A 23,962-nucleotide genomic window follows, 5' to 3' on the forward strand; every position below is an offset into this window, starting at 1 on the left:
GGTTCATGGAAAAGATCGGGCTATCGGTCAGTAAGTAATATTAATATTTCGGATTTGTTAATGATATAAGGGAATTCAGATGCTATAATAAAAAAAACTTCATAATTTGTAGCAAACCCATGCTGGTAGACATGTAACATTTCCGAGCGATAACGCTCACTAAGCAATATAAATTAATTCCCGTACATATGATGTTTTCCAAAGTATTCGACTGTCGACTCCAGAGTTCTCAAAAAAATAAGAAGACATGTAAAAGTGATGATATATCCTACTTACAGAATAAATGATTTCATTTCATGATTTCATTTCATTTCATTCTAAATTTCCAATCTAATGCTCTGTATACACAATGTACATTGTCTAGGCTCTTAGCTAAATAGGTTGGAATTTGAATTTGATGATATTCAGTACTATCAATCGCAAAGATACTGGAACTTTAACCCTCTTTATGTGGTAGCTAAATGAAAACCTATGCGACTCCGTCTATTTATGGCGCGAATGCCTAATCATATAGAATAGCAATCCACATAGCCTCGAAAACTTAAAACAGACTTTTTATCAGGTACTGAAAAAAATGTTGTATCTGACAGTCTATACGGACAGACAGCATCATCAGATCTTTACAAGGATGTGTAAGGACACGTCAGTAGTACGATGACTTCAAGCAGTTTAAACTCTGACACCAGGTTGTATATAAACCACAAAAAAAGAAGAGGCCATCGGTATTCCTTTTTGGAGTAGGTTACATATTATGAAGTTTATATTTGATGTTCGTATTACTTTTATACTAGTATCAAATATAACACTTGAAGATGAATAGCAAAAATAATTAACGACAAGGCAGAGAGAGAGATGACGGCAAAAAATGAAGTACTATTTATATTAACTCTACATTTAATTGAAATATAATAATGTCATTATCGTAATCTCTTGACCTTCGCATAGTTTCTTTCATTCAGCATTATCAGTCAGATTATTGTCCTCTTATTGACAAGTTCACCTTTCTCCACGGATCAACATTCAATATTTAATCAATTAAGTATTTTTATTTGATTACTCGCTGAGAATGAACTTGAGATATCTTAATTACTATGTTATCATCTTTCCACTCATTGATCGGTCCGAAAAATTATATAAGTTCTGTTTTAATTAAAACTCAAGCAGTTATCCCAATGTTATTATCGTAATACTGGTTTGAATTACAATAAGGTTAAGGATATCATCGAACTCTAAATACAAAACTTTTTTAATTCTTGAGTAAAAGACCTAGACCCGTGGACGCCAGATCTACGTTATTTTATAAAGGCTGAAAGTTTGTCAGCGGATGCTCCCAACATAGGTAATATTGTCAGTTCAATACATTGGAATGGTTCATCAATACCAGCGTGGAAAAATGGAACTTGCCTGCAAGCAAATGTTGGGGATTAGAGGTCAATTAAAGTCATGAGGATTTTTGCAGAGATTTTTAATTGGTCAAGCGTTGTGCGGAGAATTGGCTGTTGAAGTTAAAGTTATCTAGAGCAATTAAATTCGTTAGGTTCATTAACTTTTAGGTAGATTTTGATTGGCTGCTAGACAACAACGTGCAACAAGTTATCGAGAGATTTTATAACAAACAAACATGCACTTTCTCGAAGCATATATTATTTGATCCATGTCCATACACTCGTATGCACTCGAAACAAGGGCTCTTCTGTAAGACCGAGTGCAAAACAAATTAGGCACACGGCCCTACGTCCACCAAACAACAGACGTATCGACTGTGAACATTACATTTACGACGATACGCTTTACATTACTGCTTTTATACTGTACGTTGAAAGACAGAGTGAGTCATAACCAGCAGTGGTGCACAGGTAAATTGTAATCTTTGTTTAAATGGAATGCGAATCTTTGGTATATGCATGCAATCTGTATACAATTGACTACAAGGTATGTATTCTGAAATTAAATTTCATAAATGTTTTGTGTGTAAAATAATTTTGTGTTTAAACTCAGCAAACACAGCTTAGATTTTAATAATAAAATAAGACAAAATTAAGTAAACAAAATAATGAAGACTTAAAAGCCTAGTGAACAAATTCAGCGATTTTTTCTTATACCTTAATATTATGTAAGGTAAACGACTACTACAAAACTGGAGAAACCATCAATCATAATTTAAATCTCTGCAATGTCAGATAAACGTCATCTGAAAGGAACTCACCTGCATCCAACGGTTTTCTTAAACCACGTTCAAAAATAAACTAAAATATTATAAACAAAATCTCAAGTTTCGGAATAACCCGCCTTTTATCGATAACAATCGCTTGCTTGAGCTATAAAGTGCATTACTACTGCAGCTCCCGCCAACACAGCGCGTGCTATACCATTCCAATTTCGAATTTTTGAAGTTTTCTTTCTTTTTATTTCAAGATGCCTTGCGGAGGTTGCGGTGACAGTGAGTGTTCTTATTTTACTTTTAAATTTTAAATCGAGTATTAAAAAAAATAGGATGACGTTTTGTTTTGAAATATCCAGTTTTCATTTTTATTTTAGTTCACGTAAGAAATTGAAATCTGTGCCGGTAGTGGTAGTGACCTTTTTAATTAACAAAATGAATTGTTATTTACAGCCAAATTCAGAAAATAAAGAATAACATTCTGAATTTGGCTGTAAATTACGTACTAAATCAAATATGTAATAATAATACGGTATGGTAGATTAAACGATTATGTATTGAGTTGATTAAAATAAGGATTAAACAGTTGCTTGGTGGATTACTTACACAACTGCTGTAAATGTGCATAAATATCTTAACGATTATATAATTATGATTGTTAAATACATATTTCATCGAAATTATTGGATTAGCGAATGATAGTGAATTATTATAAGTACCGATACATTGGTTATGGCAAAATGGGTTTGTTACGCAATGGTTTATTTAAGCCCATTCCTATGCTAAATACTAAACTGGAACTTTCCAAAAAACAATACCTAAGAAAAACCTACAAAACAAGTTTTTTTATTGAGAATTGTTATTTTGCAACATTGTATTAATCTTTGACTGGAATCAATTGAGGTCTGAGGCAGTTACATTTGTCCCACTTCCCGGTATCCGAGTGAGCTCAAATTTTGCTTGTATATGTGACGATGAAACTACATGTTAACATGGAGACCATTTCACTCTGAAGCCAGAAGTTGGCTGTAGAAGCTCCAAAATAAAAAGACCCAACCCCATAGGGTTTGTGCATGTTTCATTGGTCATGACGAGTACTTTAATCCTGAAGAAAAAATATAAACATTTGGTTTTCTTCTTTTATTTTTTTTTTTAATGTCATTTGTTAATTGCTTCGCATAGAATCATTATTTTCACCATGGCCGTATATTTAGGTATATCGACTCATAGGCATATAATTAAGTAGAGAATATTAAACAAAGTTAAATGATGTAACGGTTTACTCACGCGTATTTATCGGGGGTGCCCGACTAGAGTCGGACCGAACCGGAGTCCTTAATCATGAGCAGACGCGACGGGATCGCGAGTTCGACCCCCGATAAATTCGCGTGAGTAAACCGTTACATCATTTAATAATGAATCAGTCTCACGATAGTTATTATAAAAATTACACAAAGTGTTCTTTACCATTTGTTGCTGCTTTTGAAAAGAGGAATAGAACATATATATCAGTGTACCGTTGCGTAATAGAGTTATTATTTATGTTTACTCTCAATTGTTGATGTAATACATTGTGCATTGTAATCTAAGAGCCGTAAAGTTTGTTTTTATGTACTGTTAGATGAAAACGTATAAAGATGGCAAAACAATTACGTATATTTGACGTAACGTATATAATGTGTTAAGGTTAAATTTTTAGGTTAGATCAGTGTATGATGGAACATTTTCTTACAAATTCCTCCAAATAAATAATGATAAAAGATATTATCTAACAATTATATACCTGTGAATGTAAGTTTGTTATGCTTTCACACGAAAACTACGTTACCGATTATCATGAAATTGTGTAGGTACACATATTTTTCGAAATGCTAAAGTAAAACATTTATAAAACATTAATAAATCTCTTTAACGTCACCTTCATATAGATGGTCTTCATAATAAATATTAGGTATTTTTTTAATTAACTCTGGCCTCATACCTGTACCTACGCATGAATTAAAAAAACACATGAGTTCCAGAACGCAACTCAATATTTTCCAATTTTCACACGAAATTTTATCGCGAAGATTTATTACTATAATGAACAAAATTACCAAATTCAGTACCTTCCAATCCACAAATCCTCCCACAACGTTCGTGTCAAATTCGCAAAATAATTTACTCTCAACATTCACACACTTAATCGTACAATAATATTGACCAAAGATCATTTCTTTCGCGTATATTTTTAAACATATCTCTTATTTCTGATGTTTTCATTTGGTTCGGACAGTTTCACTCGGACGCTCACCTTGTGTCTGCTCAAGCGTAAATAGTTATGAATAAGTAGAACCGAATCGATAAGTTACATGATTAAACTTGTTCTTGAAATGTTATTGAGATTAATTCAATTAAAATCTGAGGTCTTAGGTGCATGTGTACCTAAGACAGTTTCTTTGGGTTTCGTCCGGCGGCATATACTCCATTTATTGAGGTAGTTAAAAACGCAATAATTGGAAATTCATTATATTGACCGTGAGTGTTCCGCCCCGTATTGAATTTCCAATGATTGTATTTGGAAAATGCTTAGAACACAAATAGTGCCAATTTTGGTGAAAATCTTAGATAAATAGTAAGTAATAGAGAATCAAGATCTTGGTGTGTTTTTTTATACAAAACACATATTAAATAAGTAAACCAGTGATCCAGCGGTATCGTTGATTCGGGAATCCTATTATTGTTATTAAATTATTGGTTTACTAATGCGTATTAATCGGGATTTAGTGTCTAGTTTCGGACCCAGCCTGCTCTCCTCAAAGTATTTGGTCCAACACAAAGACACACCAAGATTGTTTACCTTTTGTTAAGTACCTAAACAAATAGGATATAGGTGTTATCAATTTAACCTTATAAATTTCGTTGATCATTCAATCAATGCTTGAAAATCACTTGATTTGTTAATTCTAAACATCTGCCTGAAACCTTATGTGTATGTATGTAAACTATTCCGTTTAGTTGTTATCTAGTGTTTTTATCTTCGTCCTCGAACGAAGAGTACCTTTAATCTTTACTTCCATTGTTTTACTACGTAGTTACCAGCCTAAGGTAATAAATATTATGTTGTGAGCGACATACATACCTATACTTTACAAACTACTCGACATATAAGACATTTAAGGAAGACATTTAAGGACAGAAAAATGACACTTCAAATTGAAGTACATAATATGATAGTTTAAGAGTTAACTTATTTCTTGTATACAGTGTATGAGTTTTTTGATTTCATGATATGTCCTTTCTGAATGCCTTAAGCAATTTTCATATACGGGTTATCGTAATCTTCCTTACATCACACAACAAATACAAAAATTTGGTGATGGATATCATTTCCCTAGCTTGCGTTATCCGTAGAATAACAGAGTCGTATTTTATAAGGGTCCACATTTTATAACACAGTTTTTTTTTCCTTCCAGGCTGCAAATGCAGTACCAGCCAGTGCTGCCAGTCGTGCAAGTGCGATGCCTCTTGCACCTGCACCTGCAAGAGGACTGAAACCGCTTCGGACACCTCCAAAGCCACTAAGAAGTAGTAGCAAACATGTCTGCAAAAACATAACTTAACATTCACCAATGAACAGATATTCAAACATAACATTAGAAAAATAAAAGAGTTCTTCATTTAAACTTTTGAATTTGGTACCGATTATCGAACTGTCATTTGTAAAAAAAAATGAAATGAGTGTTTTTCTTTCATCAAGAAATGCATGTTTACTTTCTTGCCGAAACATCTTTTAACTATTAATTAGCCGATTAAATATTCCAATAATTACTATGTGATATCTTCCGAAGATAATGCGCAAAAAATGACGCAATCATATTTACTTTTTTTTTGTTATATCATAGCAAGGTGCTTTCATTATCTGTCCTCGCGTGTTTTGTGAAAACTTGAGTATTTCGTCATTGTATCGTCTTAATTTGGTTTTCGAATATTACAACTTGTATTATTGTATCTTCATGACTATTTTTCAAATCATTTCATTGTTTTAAAAATAAAAGTCGTGATGATGAATTATTTTTTTTTATTTTTTAACCTATTTACATAATTAAAAGCCAATAAATAAATACACGTTTTTGTTTGGTTAATTTTCTTTTATAGTTTAGTCGAAAGACGTTTTTCCATAATTGTTTACTTCATGCAGGATTCTGAAAAAAAGGAAAAATTGAAAAGACTTTTGAATAAGTTAAGAGAAGATTATAAATCAGTACTGAGTAGGTTTTTAAGTAAGAGCTTCTCTTTGTGAAAGGCAGACTTCTCTAGTGAAGTGTGCTCTTGGATGGTGATGGTGAGACTGCTGGTTTATTAATAGATAACTACTTTTATTATAATCAAATCCGATTCTGTGCTACTAGAAAATTTTGCTCTTGCTCTGCGAACCACTTTCAATCTAAATCCGTAAAACACGTCAAGAAAATAAGGGCAGACAAAAGTTTCCTCCAAGTTGTAGGAAAAAAAAATAAGTCGACGTTTAATACAATTACCTACCGTAAATACCGAAACAAATTTTGGTAATTTTCAATGGTATGTTATCAGAACTCACGATCAACGTAGACGCAGTGACAATCACAGCCCGGCACGCAGGCAGCACTGGTCGGTACCTCGGGGTTCAAACCTTAAACATTACAATTGACAGAATTCATTAAATCACGAATCGAGCAAGAATGGAGACTATTTACAATACTTAAAGATACAGAAACGGTTTATGTAAAGATGAATATCATTTACGAAGTAATTTTTATAACACTAGAAATTTTGTAAGCAGGCTTCTGATACCTAGAAAGTTGGCTTTATGGTACTGATCCATTGATCTCCGATGGAACTGACATACGCTGTGTAAATTTTAAAGAAAGGTAAACCAAAAAATAATTTAAAATATCGAGGATTGCACGACAAAATTACTTATCTCAAGGGCGTTTTTGTACGATCTCCAACAAGTAAAACACATTAAATCATTTCACTTACAGTTTCGACTATCGTAGATCTTCATCATAATCTTCAATAATTTTAATATATATATTTAAAGACGACGCGTCTTTACAGCGATACCTTAACATGAATAATAGAATAAAATGGAGCAGATCTGATGCACCTGATAATTTAAAAAAAAGGTTTGAACAAAAACCGTTCTAGCATTGATTGCGACCGACAAAGGAAACTAACGAGCCATGAAAACGACTGCAAATAACGAGAACGCAGCAACAAAAATTTAAATAATAATATTTAAGTAAGTATTTAGGAATGTATGATCAATAGGCAATCTTGCGACTTATGTGGTGTGCAAAAATAATAGTCTATTTAGTCGCACTGACATCTACGTGTGCCTCTGAACTTTATACATCTTCAGCTTTATTACCTTCAGACCGATCAGGTTTTAAATGGGAACTATGTATTGCGATATTGGGTACAAGATAGACGAACACACATTTTTTTTGCATTGAGTTACATATAAATTGTGGTCTGCAGAATAGTTCTTTGAATACAGAAATATTCTGCAGCCTGCGTCATGTGTCACTTGCTATACAATATTTGTACTAATAATTATAATACCTATATAGCCTATATACTGCTTCTTATACTGCTGGGCACAGGCCTCTTCCTTTATGGGCAAAGTTTGAGCAAGAACTACCTAAGTCCATGAGACTTTGTACAGAAGAAATAGTATAAAAGATTTTTTAGTAGTCATTTTCTTGTTACATCTTCAAGCCTCCAAAAAAGAGCCAAGGTCTTTATAACCTTGCGTCTATTTACATTTTTTCTTACCTTTTTATTGAATAACTGTATTTAGTATAAAACAGCTGCAGTTTGGCCAAACAGTATAGTCGTCTCATTTCTTGACAATAGTCAGCTTGTTCGAGTTGTGATTTCAAAATACATTCAAAATGCCGGCCCCTGCTGAAGTTACTAAAGGTATAGTTATTTGTTTTATGAAGTTACCATGTATATTCTATGCGAAGGAAAGAGCTTTATAGTACAAAATCATGTTTCATTTTTTAAATACCAATTTTGATATTTCTAAATGGGCTTCTAAACGACCAGGTATTTGATATTTGGCACTTATTATGAACATAATGAATAAAATTGCACTTTTGAATCGAGGGTGTAATTGTAACGGCTTTATATTTCAGACTCCTGCAAAGACGCTGACTGCTGCAAAGACAGCTGTGAAACCAGCTGCAAAGACTGCACTTCTTGTGAAGGTATTTACGCTATTCGGTCAAATTTTGATAATATTATAAAATCAATGTGTATGGAACGAAGAGATGTTTTAACTTCATTTTAATAAGTATAGATTCCTGTTATGTTTCTACATAATTAATATACATATATGTTATTAGACCATTCTTAGTCTTTATTTAGTCAAATGTTGAGAAAAATGAAAAAATAAACATGGGCTACGACTTGAAATAGATTATTGAAATAATCCATAATTTAATAATCAAAAGATTCGACTCTTTTCTTAATCCTATTGATTTTTTTCAATTAAATCTACTAGGTATCTTTGAACGCACAAGTGATCGTAAAATATACAATAGACACCACCCAGATTGTTGATGCTGTGGGAGAATAAGAAACGGTGGACCAAGTTACCTATATTATTTTCTTTAATTAATATTGTTTTTTTTGCAGGAGATTGCTGTTGAGGCTTTCTAGCGGAGCAATTTGGACTTCATTAAAATATATTGTGACGTCACCATTTTCTTTTTGGTTTATAATAAAAATGTTTTAAATTACTTTAACCTTATCATTTTTGTCTAAATCCTTGTAACTGAGTGGCTATAAATAATTGCTTTCTTTTCTACATTATTAACAATCGAACAATAGAAATTGGACTTGAAACAATAGGTTCCGTCAATACCTAAATTATGGAGCATTAGGTAAAGACGTAATTTTATGTCTTTTGTAGGAACTTTAAATGTACAAAACCGGTACTTACTTCAATCATTTCTGTTTTTACATAATGTTCATAAGGGTTTTTTTACATTATGGGTATATATGAGAATATATGCACTAACCTCATTTATCAAGCTGTTGTTTCCACAGCCACGGTCTTCTTACACATGTTGGATTGCCTGACTAGTTCCCAAGACACAGCTGGAAAACATCGTTTTAAAATGAATGATCCTCACGAAAGTTACTTTAAAAAATAAGGTTTTTCACCTGATCAATTTATCGTTACTTTGTAGGCCCATCGCAGAGCTGGATGATCAACGCTCTTGTTTTAAGAAGACTTGCTACCATTCCATCGCAGCCTAACTATCACATCACATCCAGCCAGAAAATACTTACCTACTTACAACTACTGTTCCGAACGGGCCAAAGTAGTAATAAAAGAGGCTTGTAATAACTAAATTTAGGTTCAACCATCTTTTTCTTTCAATTCATCGTATTTTAAGCTCTATTTATTTCAATTAGATCGTATTTTTCATTAACAATCATTTTAATTATATTATAAGTACCATATTCACATTTAACTTTACCAATCCAAGTAAACACTAAAACATTTACCGCAATTTATATAAATGCTTGACAGTTAGTCTAAAGGAACGGTTAAGTTAACTCGCGGCGTCTAATTCTCTAACAACTTAATTTCATCTCAAAGGTAGCGGTGGCTGGCATTAAATAATTTTCATTCCAAAGCTCGTTAAAACCAATTGCATCGGATAATGTCTTCAATAGAAATAACAAGGGGCTACGTAGCAAATGTTTGTGTTGGTATTTATTACATAAATTGTTCTAACAATAGTCGTCATTTCGTGAAACTTTCGAGAAAGATGAAGATTTATTAAATAGCCCATTTATATTTAAATAAACTTTGTTTCTCTTTGTTTCTGTATACGAACATTGTACTATAATAACAAAAGATTTTGGTGTTTTCAGATAATTACAAGCTATAGACGGTGTGGTATATGGTTTTGTAACAACCTTCACCAGCTCTGTACGTAATACAAAAACATTTTAAATATTTTTTTAAAGCTATCAATCATTACTTCAACATACTTTGTGATTTGAAGGATAGAAAGTGGACTTTTGACAGCACGGATAGCCGAGTGGTCACCAAGCCAAAACCACTGTGCGTTACGTGTCGATTTCATCCCTGCGTAGGACAAAGATTTCATGTGGTCTACGAGTTCCTTTTTTGTGTGCAAACGAATTTTATATTTGCGAAACCTTCCACGACACAAGTATGAAATTCATTAGTGTGGATTGTGGAAGTCACTTTTTTTACTTTGAGCTATTAAATCAGGGCTTAGGTTGTATTAATTTCCTTGGACAAAGGAACATAAAAAGAAATCCAGGTATTAGTTCAACAAGCGATTTATATTAGACAGTAGAAGAAGACAAGGGTAACAATGAAGACGATACTGAAGGTGATGGGGAAGCAGGTCTCGAGGAAGTTGGAGGCGCGCGTGAACAGCGACGGCCGGCGGCCTGGCTCCATGGTGAGGATTAGCAGCAACCGCCTGGAGATAGAATAATTTATTTATTTAAAGCATCTAGACTGTCATTTCAAGACTGGTTAAGCTAAACCCTGTAATTATAGTTGTAAGCATTATTGCAGTTTCGTAAAATATTTCATTTGCCGCTCGCTACCCCGCAGTTAGCTAGCGTCCTGGTCTATGCTCTCACTTTTCTCTTAAAGGACGGGGACTTGTCCAGTAGCTGAACATTAATAGGTGATATCATGATGATAACACGATGCTAAACGTAATTTAAGAAAAAAAAATGTGATCTTTAGAGAAGCTACAGATTGATGCATTTTGAGACCGATTCACCATTTTCTTTCATCCATGGATTTGTGAGGCTTTTTAGTGTATTTGTTAGGGTCTAAACAGACAGACCGCATTTCAACTGCAATCCAACTGCAAAAGTCTGTCTAGAGCCTTAGGGGTTTCAAAATAATCACATAAACTGGCAGCACGCACGTACGTGGTCCCAGAGAGAAAACCCGTAATATAGGCACTGTTCCCCGGTAAGTATTATTTACGTACCTTTAGAAGAACAGTCGTTGCAGCCCTTATCCTTACAAGCGCAGTTGTCTACACACGCACCACCTTTGCACGATTCTAAAATAGACAATATAATGACATGTGTTTCATCTCAAACTGGTACAAAACAGTGTGCTGCTATCGAAAAAAATAATTCTACAAGCAAAAAAAGTACAACAACAAAATGATTTGAGTAAGAGAGAGATAAAGCTACACAGATGTATAGCGCCATCCTTTTTTAGTGACTTTGTTGACAAATATTTGTAAATATCCTTACCTTTACAGGGTTCGCATGGAGAAGGCATGATGATCGTTGATTGTTAAATAAACCGTTGTGAACTGTGCATTATCTAAGAATTGTTCACGTTTTATACAGAGTAGAGACTACAAAAACCAATGCTAAGTAGAGCAAGGCTGATGAAAAACTTATAGCTACTTATTATGATACTGAAACATGCTGAAATTATACATGAATTTGAAAGCAAACAATTACCCAAAGAAAAAAGGGTTGGTTTAGTTTCGATTTCAAACTAAAATTTTTGGAGTGTAGAAAAAGTGGAATGCTTTTCATGTTCATTGTTTCGGCATTGCCCTCTGTTCATTTTAAATTGAAACCTACTTTATTACACCTCTATAAAATCAGCTACATATAAAGCTGTCGAAAGTCGTTACAATTATTTTGACTTCAAGCATCGATGTTTTTAATATTATAAGAATTGGAACTGACTTTTTCGTCCTAGTATACAGCAACAGAACAATTTTATTGCAGTAATCTATATACTAATATATAACGCTGAAGAGTTTGTTTGTTTGTTTGTTTGTTTGAACGCGCTAATCTCAGGAACTACTGGTTCGATTTGAAAAATTATTTTTGTGAGGAATAGACCATTCATCGAGGAAGGCTTTAGGCTATAAACCATCACGCTGCGACTAAAAGGAGCGGAGATACAATGGAAAATGTGAAAAAAAACAGGGCAGATATAAATCATAACTTATATCTTCTACCCACGGGGACGAAGTCGCGGGCAACAGCTAGTTATTTAATAAATTAATTGTAATACACGTAATTGGCTGTAATACACAGGACCGTAGAAATTGGCACGAAAAAGGGGAGGCCTATGCCCAGCAGTGGGAGGATAAAGGCTGTGGATGATGATGATGATGATGATGAATTGGCTGTAACATAATTTTTTGCGTGGATGATAGGAGATGCCTGTATACTATCCTAGAAACACCTTCAACTATTATTCTTCCTATTATTTGATGATCTGAATGACTTCAAATTGTCTAAACATCAAATACAGTAATAACAGCAGCAGCTTGTAAATGTGTGGAGAGGAGCTCGTGGCTAAGCTATAACCGCGAAAGTGATTCAATCACAGGTTAAGCTATGCTTGACGCGGTTGGTCCGTAGATGGGTGACCATCTTTGTCATAACGAGTTCCTCCGTGTTTCGAAAGGCACGTTAAATTGTGGGTCCCGGCTGTTATTCCTACATCTTTGACAGTCGTTACAGGTAGTCAGAAGCTTGAAAAAGTCTGACAGCCAGTCTAACCAAGGGGTATCGTGTTGCCACGCTAACTGGGTTGAGGAGGTCAGATAGGCAGTCGCTCCTTGTAAAACACTGGTACTTAGCTGAAACCGGTTGGACTGGTAGCCGACCCCAACATTGTTGGGAAAAGGCTAGGCCAATGATGAGCTTGTAAATGTGTATCGTGTCTTCTCATCCCATATCGGAAAGGATTGAGCATTGATCACCATACTTTCTTACTACAGGTTCGCGATTTCTGGTTCCAAAGTTACAATCCCAGATAACATAATAATTTTCTAGATCATTGTCAAGTTCACTTCCATTCCATCAGTCATTGAAGCAAGTCTTCAACAATGGTTACATTTTTTCGTTTGAAAAGTGACAAAACATTAAAACGAATCGTTTATTGCCCATCTTTTTCAAGTTTCCGCACGATTGCCACGACTGGTCATCGAGGAAGCTGGCAAGGTTCTTCCTGCTCCTCAAACAACCTTCATCAGTAAATATTCTCCTATATTTAGGAGATAATTGTTATGTTCATATCATTCGCACCCAGGAAACAGAGCATTGCAGATATGGCGACTATTACCCAAACTCAAACGGTAGAAGGTGAGTTCAAAATAATATTTTCAGCTTAAAATGGTTCTTGTTATTAATCTGTTAAAGTTGTTTTTCAAATTTTCGTCTGATTCATCTGTCAGTGCCTCGTTGTAGTTGAATAGCAAAAGCATTGTATAGTTCAATGCTCTACTGATAAACATAGGCATATTAGTGATTTATGATTAACTTCAATTTAACATTTTGTACTTACTCTATTTATTAGTCCAAGTCCAGAAATTTTAAACATCAGTTTGCACTGCAAATGCAGTAACAGTGAAACTCGTTTTAAGTCTCTATGCTTATTAACGGGAATTCCAGGTTATTAACAGAGTAACTCGAAAATTATGACCACTTACATAAGTTGAACTGGAAGTAAACAGCCATTTATCACTCAATTTAAGTTAAAATCTGTTTTGACATGAAAGGGTAATCATAATCACAAAAAATATCAAACGCAAAACCTTTTCCTCTTAGTCTCTTTTTAAACAAAGACTGCAATCGATTCTACTTATAAATAACGTTTTGTAAGTTGCAGAAATTACTTAGCAAACGTTACAGAAACAATGTGAACACACATTTACCTGATAATGTCTTCGTTTCTAATGTCTTTCAATTACTTAAACCCGAATTAATTTCCAGAGTTCATGCCATCCAGCCAGTTCAAGCAAATTATGTCTCCAAAGCTGAAAGTTCTGCCACCGAAGACCAAGCAAGAGTCCACTCCTCAAGCCCTCGGCTGCCCTCCAGACTGCCCATGCAAAGAGAAGCCTGCTAAATCCAAACCCATGGCCCTATTCTTCAACGCTATAGGGATCCTGATTGCCCTAATCGCTACATACATGATTGTGACCACCGACTCCAATATATACCTTATTTTTTGGGTTACCTACTCCATTTTAAGACGACTGACTCGATCCAGATCGCACGCGAAGTCTGACTAAGATGGGTTTTGGTGTAAGGCTATGTTTTGACACTTTAGTTCCCGTTTTTGGCTGTTATTGCAATCCTCTTTCACTGAGGCCATTTTGAAGAAATCAGTAGGGATCGTCAGTCTAGCGGTCGTCTTAGAGTGATAGAAAGGGATGGTGTTACCTGACTGTCTACACCTATCTCCTTTCAAAGACTTGGTTTTATTTCGATTTTAATGTCATAGCTTCGTTATTTATTTGTAGGTTAAGTATTTATTGTTTATTTATTCTGAATCTGAGCATCCAAAGTATTCAATAAAGTGTTTTGTTTATATTGGTTTTGTTATTGTTGACAAATTGGTGGATTGTTGATAGTCAAATTACTTTATATGACTCCTGTAATTAATTATGTAATAAACAGTGATTACTTGTTATAATAACGGTAAAGGAAAGGTCAGCTGATATGTGAATATTTATGAAATCGCACCAAAAATTTAGATTTTTCAGACACAGACCATTTTGTACAGTCGGTTTGGTACGTCTACTAGTCAAGTTTTCGGTAGAACAACATACGGAATCATGACATAAAGATCTTTTTCAGTTGTAAGTGACAAGTACCTGCGTTTTTACACTTCTGAACCCATTTCAAAAAGAAGGAGGTTTTCAATTTGTCTGCATTTTGTTTAACATGTTTGTAACACTCAGAAATTTTAATAATTCGTCTTAGAACTTACCTTAACTTAAGAACGTAAGGTTGATTATCAAACTTAACGATGCTGCTGACATGTGGGCCACAGTACCAGGTACTTTAATTCAAAGTAATTACGTAGGCGATGTAATATAAATTGTAATTTGTATTGACAACGACAAAAAATGTTTTAGACGATGTTATGTCAGAGACTGTATTGATTGATGAGCAAAATAGATAGTAGGGAAGTGCGATGTAAGTAAACTATTAATATAATGAAACATATAATATGTAATCGGTTAATTTGTATATTTATTTGCCTCTACCGCGAATATATTAGAAGGACACAATTGTATATTTTTAGATTCCCTAAAATCGCGTTGGGTCGACGCGCATCGATGCTAATATTACAAATGTGAATGGGAGTTTGTTTGTTACGCTTTCACACAGAAAATCGCTATCCGATCGTTATGAAACTTTTCACACATGTTTTTGGAGGTATAAGAAATAACACAGGTTTCAAAAGAACATGACTGCTCTACAAGGATATCCACTAGTTAGTATTATATATCTTAAGCTTTTCACTTAAACTTAACATAACGTATGTCACGCTTTAAAACCTCTGACTCACGCGTAATTGTTACTACGTTTTGCCCAAATTACGTGAATTTTCTCAGCGTATGTCGTTCCTATTCGTTTGTTTTTTGTTGTAATTAGTGACGCTGGCTCAGTTCAATGTTCGGACACCGGATAATGCAACATTAAAACCGTAATACTTCGATTGCAAAAAAGAGACAGCGCTATCTCCCTGTATAGCCCTATCCCTTTTATTAATAAGCTGATTTTGGGTTTTAGATGTCGGAATACGAGCTGGTGTTAACACTCTCAGATTTTTTGAGTCAAATAAGATTTCGACGCAATTCAAAGATTGTTGATCGCGATGCTTTTTTTCGCGGTTTAATGTGTTTTTGTTGTCTTTTGTTATTGTGTCCAAGTCATTGGAATAGACGTGCAGAGGTAAGTTATTGTTACTGTTTCAAATCGTTCTATTTCGTGATAGTATTTTTGACTCTACCATTTGAGTATAACAAATATAGTTTTTCAACGATTCTAACTTCCGTAAAAATACTGTAAAATCTGCACTCCCTTTGATATATTCTTCAAACCTTAACACTTCTAGAAATCGTTAACATGTATGGAGAATTTGAAATTTGAAACAATTTTGTTGAAAAGACTTAGATTTATCGCTGCCTTAATTTTAAGATTTTTTGAGCAAACCCTAACGCTTGTAGAAATGAAATATGTCTGGGACTTACCTGAAATAAATTGAGGAGCTCGTGGCTAAGCTATAACCGCATAAGTGATTCGATCACAGGTTAAGCTATGCTTGACGCGGTTGGTCCGTAGATGGGTGACCATCTTTGTCATAACGAGTTCCTCCGTGTTTCGAAAGGCACGTTAAATTGTGGGTCCCGGCTGTTATTCCTACATCTTTGACAGTCGTTACAGGTAGTCAGAAGCTTGAAAAAGTCTGACAGCCAGTCTAACCAAGGGGTATCGTGTTGCCCAGGTAACTGGGTTGAGGGGGTCAGATAGGCGGTCGCTCCTTGTAAAACACTGGTACTTAACTGAAACCGGTTGGACTGGTAGCCAACCCCAACATAGTTGGGAAAAGGCTAGGTGAATGACTAACCTGAAATAAATTAAAATTCGTATTTTATTTAAGGATTATAAAGTTCATCGTATGTAGTCGTTTTTTTAAACCGGATTGTCCTTCTTTCTATACACAGCATGGTTACCCTCTCAGTATAGTTCATACATATTATAAAATACTTCTAAAGCAAGCAAATTCTAGTCCGCAGACGAAGCTAGAATTCAGTTCAAATTCTTAGATAACAAAGCCTTTTGAGACAGGAATGTATGAAGAGCCCACACATTCTCCGACGAGTCATTTAATTAATAAACGGTGATAAAGCGACCCTTCAATGCTTGTGAAACGACGCGTGACTCGAATCTATCGTCAGGCAGAAAGTGGTCCACTTTTTTAAGGTTCAAAATCGAATGCTTATAACAAAATAATAAGGTCGATAATGATATGCAAACATATTATAATATCTACTAATGTTAACCTTATACCTACTTATGTGGCCCGTAAATTTTTGTTGAAATTTGACAGTTTTTTGGCCTCTCCCACCTATATGTATTAAAACGATGTGGTATTACGCTTTAGAAATTTAAATTAGATCCCTTTTCTACACCGGTTGGTGGATTAATTTAAATCAAAATAATTTTTATTTATTACGAACTTAAAAAAGACATACTCTAGGAGCATGGTACTACCACCATACGCTTAAAAAATCGAATACTTTGGATGGAACACAAAGTTTCCGGAACTGGCAATGGTTCGATCAATGCATTTTTTCATTAATTGTCTTAGCTTGTGGTTGCAAAACATACCTTATGACATTTAAATAAGGCATAAAGTATGGTATCTCTATCTTCTTTCTTCCCTAAATCAGAGAAAGCAGTTCAGGTTAGGAATAATAATAGAACTGTTGATATCAAAACAGAAAAAGTAATCGAGTATGGTATAGTTAAATACAACCATACACATTTTTCTACTATGTATGTACCACAATATATATGTTCATATAATACCTTCTTGCTATTGTTAGTATATAATTATTTTATTTTCAATCGACTCCATAATCTTGTTTTTAAATCGAGCCAACTATTATTTGGTCACGGGATCTCTACAATTAAACTTTTTGCTTAATTGTGAGTACCTCTTACTACTTATGGTAAAAACGACCGTGACTCTTGTTTTTTACATGGTAAATAATAACGAGGAAATATTTCCGTCCAGTAAAAAATAAGACTAAGTAAAAACTGATCTACTCTACAAAATACAATGCTCTCCGAGTTATTACCAGATGGTAGGACGTTTCATCTATACGTCTAAGTTTAAACATCATCATCATCGGCCTAGCCTTTTCCCAACTATGTTGAGGTCGGCTAACAGTCCAACCGGTTTCAGCTGAGTACCTGTGTTTTACAAGGAGCGACTGCCTATCTGACCTCCTCAACCCAGCTACCTGGGCAACATGACACCCCTTGGTTAGACTGGCTGTCAGACTTTTTCAAGCTTCTGACTACCTGTAACGACTGTCAAAGATGTAGGAATAACAGCCGGGATCAAAGATGGTCACCCATCTACGGACCAACCGCGACAAGCATAGCTTAACCTATGATCGAATCACTTATGCGGTTATAGCACAGCCACGAGCTCCTCTTCAAGTTTAAACATCCATAATGAAAATAAGTTCTAGACACATGGCGTTGTACAAAGTTCATGTAAAAAAATATCTAGACTGGTCGTATCACAAAATATGGGAAATCTATTTTCAACCCCTCACTAAAACATATTTGACCTAAAAACCACCTCGTACCAGGCACCCAGAAACGTAAAGGCAGATTGCGAATATTCCAAAATAACGAGGAATGTTACCAAATGTTCAACTTCGATCAAAAAGGAATATTTAGTTGTATTTAGACCAAAATATTTTTGGTTTCGACAAAAAAAATGAGTTCTACTCTACAGAATATGTACGGGGAACTGCCGGTTAAGTACTAAAAAACTTAAGTAATCTAATAAAAACATGATCAGAGCACTTACTTATTGTATAAAATATTTGGTACTTAACAAGCTTTTAAGTTAATACCAAGAAAACAACCAAAAAAGGGATCATTAATTCTCAAAGTAAATTAATTCGATATCTGATACTAAAATTAGGGAACAATAATGGCAAAACCTTGTTTTTTGATATCAAACTGAAATTAGTTTCGTAAGAACCTGTTGCATTGTAAAATAAACCATTAGGAGCTTGATAGCTGTTAGGGCACGTTTAGACGAGGCGAGAAGTATCGAGAAAGTTACATTATATTGCAGGGAAGCAGTTCTAACGGCCTGTTTAAGGCAATGTTATGGCGAGTAGGAAGAAAGAAAGGAGAGAAAACATTAATTGCATGCGAATGACATTTATTTTTTATGTGACGAGGCTTTTACTAGTCAGTTCAATACTTTTGACCTGAAAGGGCACAGCACTGTACCTACACACTTAAATTGAATAATGATATATTGATTGTAGTATGTATTGAAAACGGAGACAGCATGCTATCTTTCGCAGCAAAATACTTAGGAAGCTGTTAAATGTCCGCGAATCTGGATGCGTATCATTTGACATTCCAAAAGTGCAATGTCATTTTGGAGTGATTCTTCTATATTAGCTGTCGGAGAAATGTAAATTTTCTACAGGCTTCGGCATTAAGAGTGATAATTATAAACGTGATAATATAATCATTGTCGGCAATCAAATAAATGAATGCTTGCACGATATTATATTAATAAATTAAAGCTTCAACGTCTAAATGAGCCTTAATTAAGCCGGAATGAATCACGATGCGCACGCGCAGGTCGTCGACATCAGACTTCGTGTCTCGCTAACGTTGTTGTAACATAGTAAATCTTGATGCCTATCTTCGTAGATGCTTTGTTTGTTTTCTATTGAGCTACTTAGAAGTTTCATTCTGCATTTAGACGATTAGCGGTTAAATATAACTTCACATAGACGGATTTTTTGATAGTTTCGTTTTGTCAAAAAGGTAATTCAAAATCTTTACTTGTCATTAATATGTGAACTATTTCTTGCACTGGCTGGCTTCTACTATCACATGAAGCAGAACTATAGTTGTTGTGGAAGACGGAGCTATAAGGCCTAAAGTGGTGTCTCCCTTGCACATCAGTAATAGTCTAATAGTGAGCAGTGGTCGTGGTAGCCATATCTTCCCAAATTCTCTCCAATACTTGATTAACCCAATTTGTAAATATTAAAACACTTTTTGGCTGTTCGACAAAACCAGTTCTGTAGCGTAATATGGACTTAATTGAATTTGAATTTGACAAAAACTCTTGAAATTACGGACTCAACTACTCTCCAACGCCGACGACCTTGGATCCAGAAACAAAAAACTGCATTCCATTTTTCCTCAAACCTTGTAATTACGTTATTAAAGTTTTGTTTTAAGAAATTTGAATTAGTTTATTTTCTTTGTTATTCTTTTTCTGGTCATCAAAAGATGCCTGTTTGAATATCTTACAATCAATGAGACTTTATTTATATTGATAGTCTTGGCAGAGTCGGCTACATTAACAGAAGGGTATGGACATAATTGGCGAGGATCTTCAATGTTTTCTGCTCTTTTGATTAAATATATTTTTACAGTATTTTTTATACATTCAGGGTTTTCTCACATACCAAACGATGTTGTAATGATGGCAATTCCTTAACCAATACGTTGTTGAGATTTCGACATCGTTGACATCCGAATCTGGAATCCCGAGTTTGCCAGAAGAAAACAAGTTATATTCTAAAATAAAATCACTTTGAACTTTCCTGATGGCTATTTGTGTGACGTACAGGAGTTAGACGGCAGAACGATTGAGACACATCGGTAATACGTTATTGAATATGTAGACCTGTTCTCAACTTCTAAATCCATCTGATGTTTCCAGATATCTGACGTTTTTGGTCACCAAGAGATTACCCTGTTAACTCTTAAGGGTGGTGTCGTTATAGACTAAAGTCTAGGTACTTTGGTTAAATTTGGAAAATCTTTTTTAATATTATTATATCTAAAGCTTGTTGTGCTACTATTTGATAGCCTAATTTTCTTCTTTCTAAGGTCTAACTACTCAAACAATAGAAAAAGTCGAATATTACGTCATGGCAAATCTAGACTTCGTAAAATTAAAATCAGTAAATTACATTATGCAGAGGTTATAAATTAAAGGCAACGAATGCTGTAGCATTTGCCCACGATCGTGCCAAGAATTAAGATACGATTTTTGGCAAGGAATACTCCAGAGAGATTTACAGACTTGCTTCACTAATTCTTGATGCAACGTGAAGAATTAACTACTATCTGCAAGATTATTACGTACCTAATATAGTCTCTTAAAAATAACGGTGTTTTTATTTAGAATGCTTTACAAAGCATTATTGCAACTACTTAATTTAATTACGGTTTTTTTAATTAGCATATTCATGGTAGTAGTAAATTAAATAAACCTTACATAGGTTTTTGAAGTTCGTTTAATATTGATTCAACATTTTGAGTAGCTTTTATAAACCCCAAAATTTTATTGCAATCTGTTACTTTTATATTTTTAGGAATGTCATGCAAGCAAAAAACATCCATTCCTAAACACTTCATTCTATACAGGCTTTAATATGAGCCCGGAATTTTCAAAAACCCCATTTTTTTGTTTCAATGTGTTGTATCGGCATTCAGTCTAAGCGCAATCTATGTCTTCTTCACCGGACTCCAATTCTAGAAAAATTGATTTCCATATTCCTAACTTACCAATACATTGTTTTCTGAATACTATACAGTGTAATATAAAATTGAATGACAATGAAGTGGTATAGGAAAGCGTCGCGTTGCCGGCAGTGGTCTGGCGGGGAACGAACCGGTCCCGTCGCAACCCACACCACATTGTTTTTGTTGACGGCCCTCCAATCATTTATAGTACCTATACCTGAACGCCATGACTTAAGTAACTATCTTATTTTAGTTCCGGAGCTAAGGGTCAAAAGTTGTGAATCATTTAAAAATATAAAAATGTTTTTATTTTACACCACGAAATAGGTTCATAGTAAAATATTATTAGTAAAGTAATTATAAACCAAACTTCATGAATTCATTTTTACCGAATTGGTCCCTCGCGGAACCCTTTGCCCAAAAGCCTGAAACTACCAAGGCGGCAAAAAAAAAATCAAAAATTCTAGATAAAAATATCAATATATGTTTATTATTTACTACAACTACTACTGTTTACTGTACACTGCTGTTGTTAGTTATATTTCAACATATAAACATTCTACATGAGGTTCTAAGAACTCGGAAATCATCTGTTCACTGTCACGGTACTTAATAAATTAATCATTATATTACCTTTAACGATTCGAGTTAATCATTAAAGGAACAAGAACTTCTATTTATCATCTATCATCCTAACCGATCTTATCATTCAACATTATCATATCGTATCATAAATCCTAGTTCAAACAAACCTGTATATTACTAAATCCAATAAATTAACGCAAAACAACATCAAAGGCAGTCAAATACTTTACATAAAATGGTCATATTATATTCACGTAAATTTCTATTACACTATTTACTTAACAAACTCATACATTTACTTCAATTCAATACAACTTTCATGAGACATTTTTTTGAGATCGTGGTATGAATGTATCGCTGTCTCCTTGCCTACATAGCTGCGATCCCCCCTCGGCGCTCAGTTATTGACCCGGCTGGCGGGCGTGCGCGCGCACCCCGGCTCTCAGACTAAGCTAGATCAGTCTATCTCTAGATCTTACAATGCCTGCACCCTGCGACTCTTGTAAAGGTAAGAATATTAAATATTATTTTATTTAAATTTTTATTTTATTAATTTTTGTTTAATACTTGTCTGTGTTTTGTTCAATTGAAGTATTGTTTTTGTTTTGCCGGCTTTTTGAGTGATTGTTTTAGTTAATGTTTCCTTATGACGCAGTTATATTGAAGTAAGAGTTGTAGGTTTCTAGTTGTCTTAATTCTCTTATTAGCGTAAATAATTATGGTTTAATTGGGGTTTACTTTGGAATAAGGTTTGGGCGATTATTGGTGTTGATTTCGGTTAAATTATGATGAAACCACTGATTTTTTTCACACCTTTTGTTTTGAAACTGTCTTTTAAGTATTTTAAGTGATTGAAAGCAGTAAATACTTCGATGTGGAAAGAACTTTTTACTTTCGTCATATGATTAGAATAGAGATTTCATTAAGATTTATAGCGCAATTATTGTCTAGTCATTAAAAGATAGAGACCGCACAGTTTGATACGATATTTGTTCTGGTGATGTTCAGAAGGGGAATGCCGAGTTCATTAGTTCCATTTCACTGATCACAAATAATTTTTTTAATCATATTTTTGACTTTTTGTCTCTTGAGTTTACTTAAATATTTCAAGCCCTACAATATTCACTAATATATAACGCTGTATATTTTTGTAAAAATTTTAATCTTAAAGTAAATTTTCGCTCAGAATTAAAATAATTTTCAATATTTGTTGGAAATTATAAATAACTGTTGATAATGTTAGAAAATCCAAAAATATTCGGATACGGATAATACGGATTGGAATATATACATACAAGATAATTATATTGTAATGCAATTTTATTTTATTCGTATCTTTATATCTATTATCGATTTTGAACCCGGTTTTTCGTGCTTTTAACGCAAGCAGGTTTTATTCCATTTTGTTCCTCATTATTGCTTACTGTTATCATATTTCGGCGGAGTGTTAAAATTGTGCAATGGACTAAACATACGAGTAGTTTTTGAAAAAACCTTTTCATACAATTAATTAAAAACAGAAAGGGTCTGTGCAAGCAATAGTCGAGTAAATAAAAATGTTGGTACAGCAGCTGATATTAAAATATTTGTAATGGAGCCCATGTGCTTTTAGGAATTAATCGGATTTCGACTTCGACTCCAGCGTTCTAAAAAAAAAAAGACTTGTAAAAGTGATCCTACTTACGGAATAAATGTTTTCGTTTCATTTAATTTAAAGAGGTTTTTCACAAACATGCGCTATGTGAAAATATAATGGATAATTGGGTTCAATTTATCGAAATTATTATAGTGTTTTGGACCTTTACAAATTCTAAGAGAAGGTCATAAGGAATCACTAATAAAATCACAAATCATAAGGCATATACCTATTTACAAATAAATGCATGCGATGCCACTAGTGGTAGAATCCGCTTTTAATATTTGACTCTATTATCCCTATGTATTTTTACACAACCCGTTCTATCGATTTATATTTTTAAAATATATATACTTTATACCCGGATAGAGAAGTATTTTAATGTAACCTTAGCCTAGGGAACAAAATATTTTCGGCTCTTTCAGATTCGGCCTCGATTGGCATTC

At 34.1% G+C, this 23,962-nt stretch overlaps 3 long non-coding RNA genes across 4 annotated transcripts in view; 2 read left to right on the forward strand and 1 right to left on the reverse strand.

The window, feature by feature from the left end:
- Nucleotides 1-23,962, forward strand: part of LOC113500372 — a 93,762-nt gene that overhangs the window by 68,337 nt on the left and 1,463 nt on the right. The window contains exon 2 of one of the 2 annotated variants that reach the window (XR_003401188.1): nucleotides 22,258-22,388. This is a non-coding gene — a long non-coding RNA (uncharacterized LOC113500372). Of the gene's footprint in view, nucleotides 1-22,095; nucleotides 22,389-23,962 lie in introns of those variants that run through there. The other variant, XR_003401187.1, reaches the window with a different exon arrangement.
- LOC113500371 lies at nucleotides 2,319-6,208 on the forward strand. Its single transcript, XR_003401186.1, has 2 exons — nucleotides 2,319-2,440; nucleotides 5,617-6,208. It is a non-coding gene; the product is annotated as an uncharacterized LOC113500371 (long non-coding RNA).
- LOC113500373 lies at nucleotides 10,501-11,265 on the reverse strand. The gene is made up of 2 exons (XR_003401189.1): nucleotides 11,191-11,265; nucleotides 10,501-10,662 (listed from the first exon to the last, which is right to left on the reverse strand). It is a non-coding gene; the product is annotated as an uncharacterized LOC113500373 (long non-coding RNA).

This window comes from Trichoplusia ni, chromosome 13 (assembly GCF_003590095.1).
Source record: "Trichoplusia ni isolate ovarian cell line Hi5 chromosome 13, tn1, whole genome shotgun sequence".
Taxonomy (NCBI): Eukaryota; Metazoa; Arthropoda; class Insecta; order Lepidoptera; family Noctuidae; genus Trichoplusia; species Trichoplusia ni.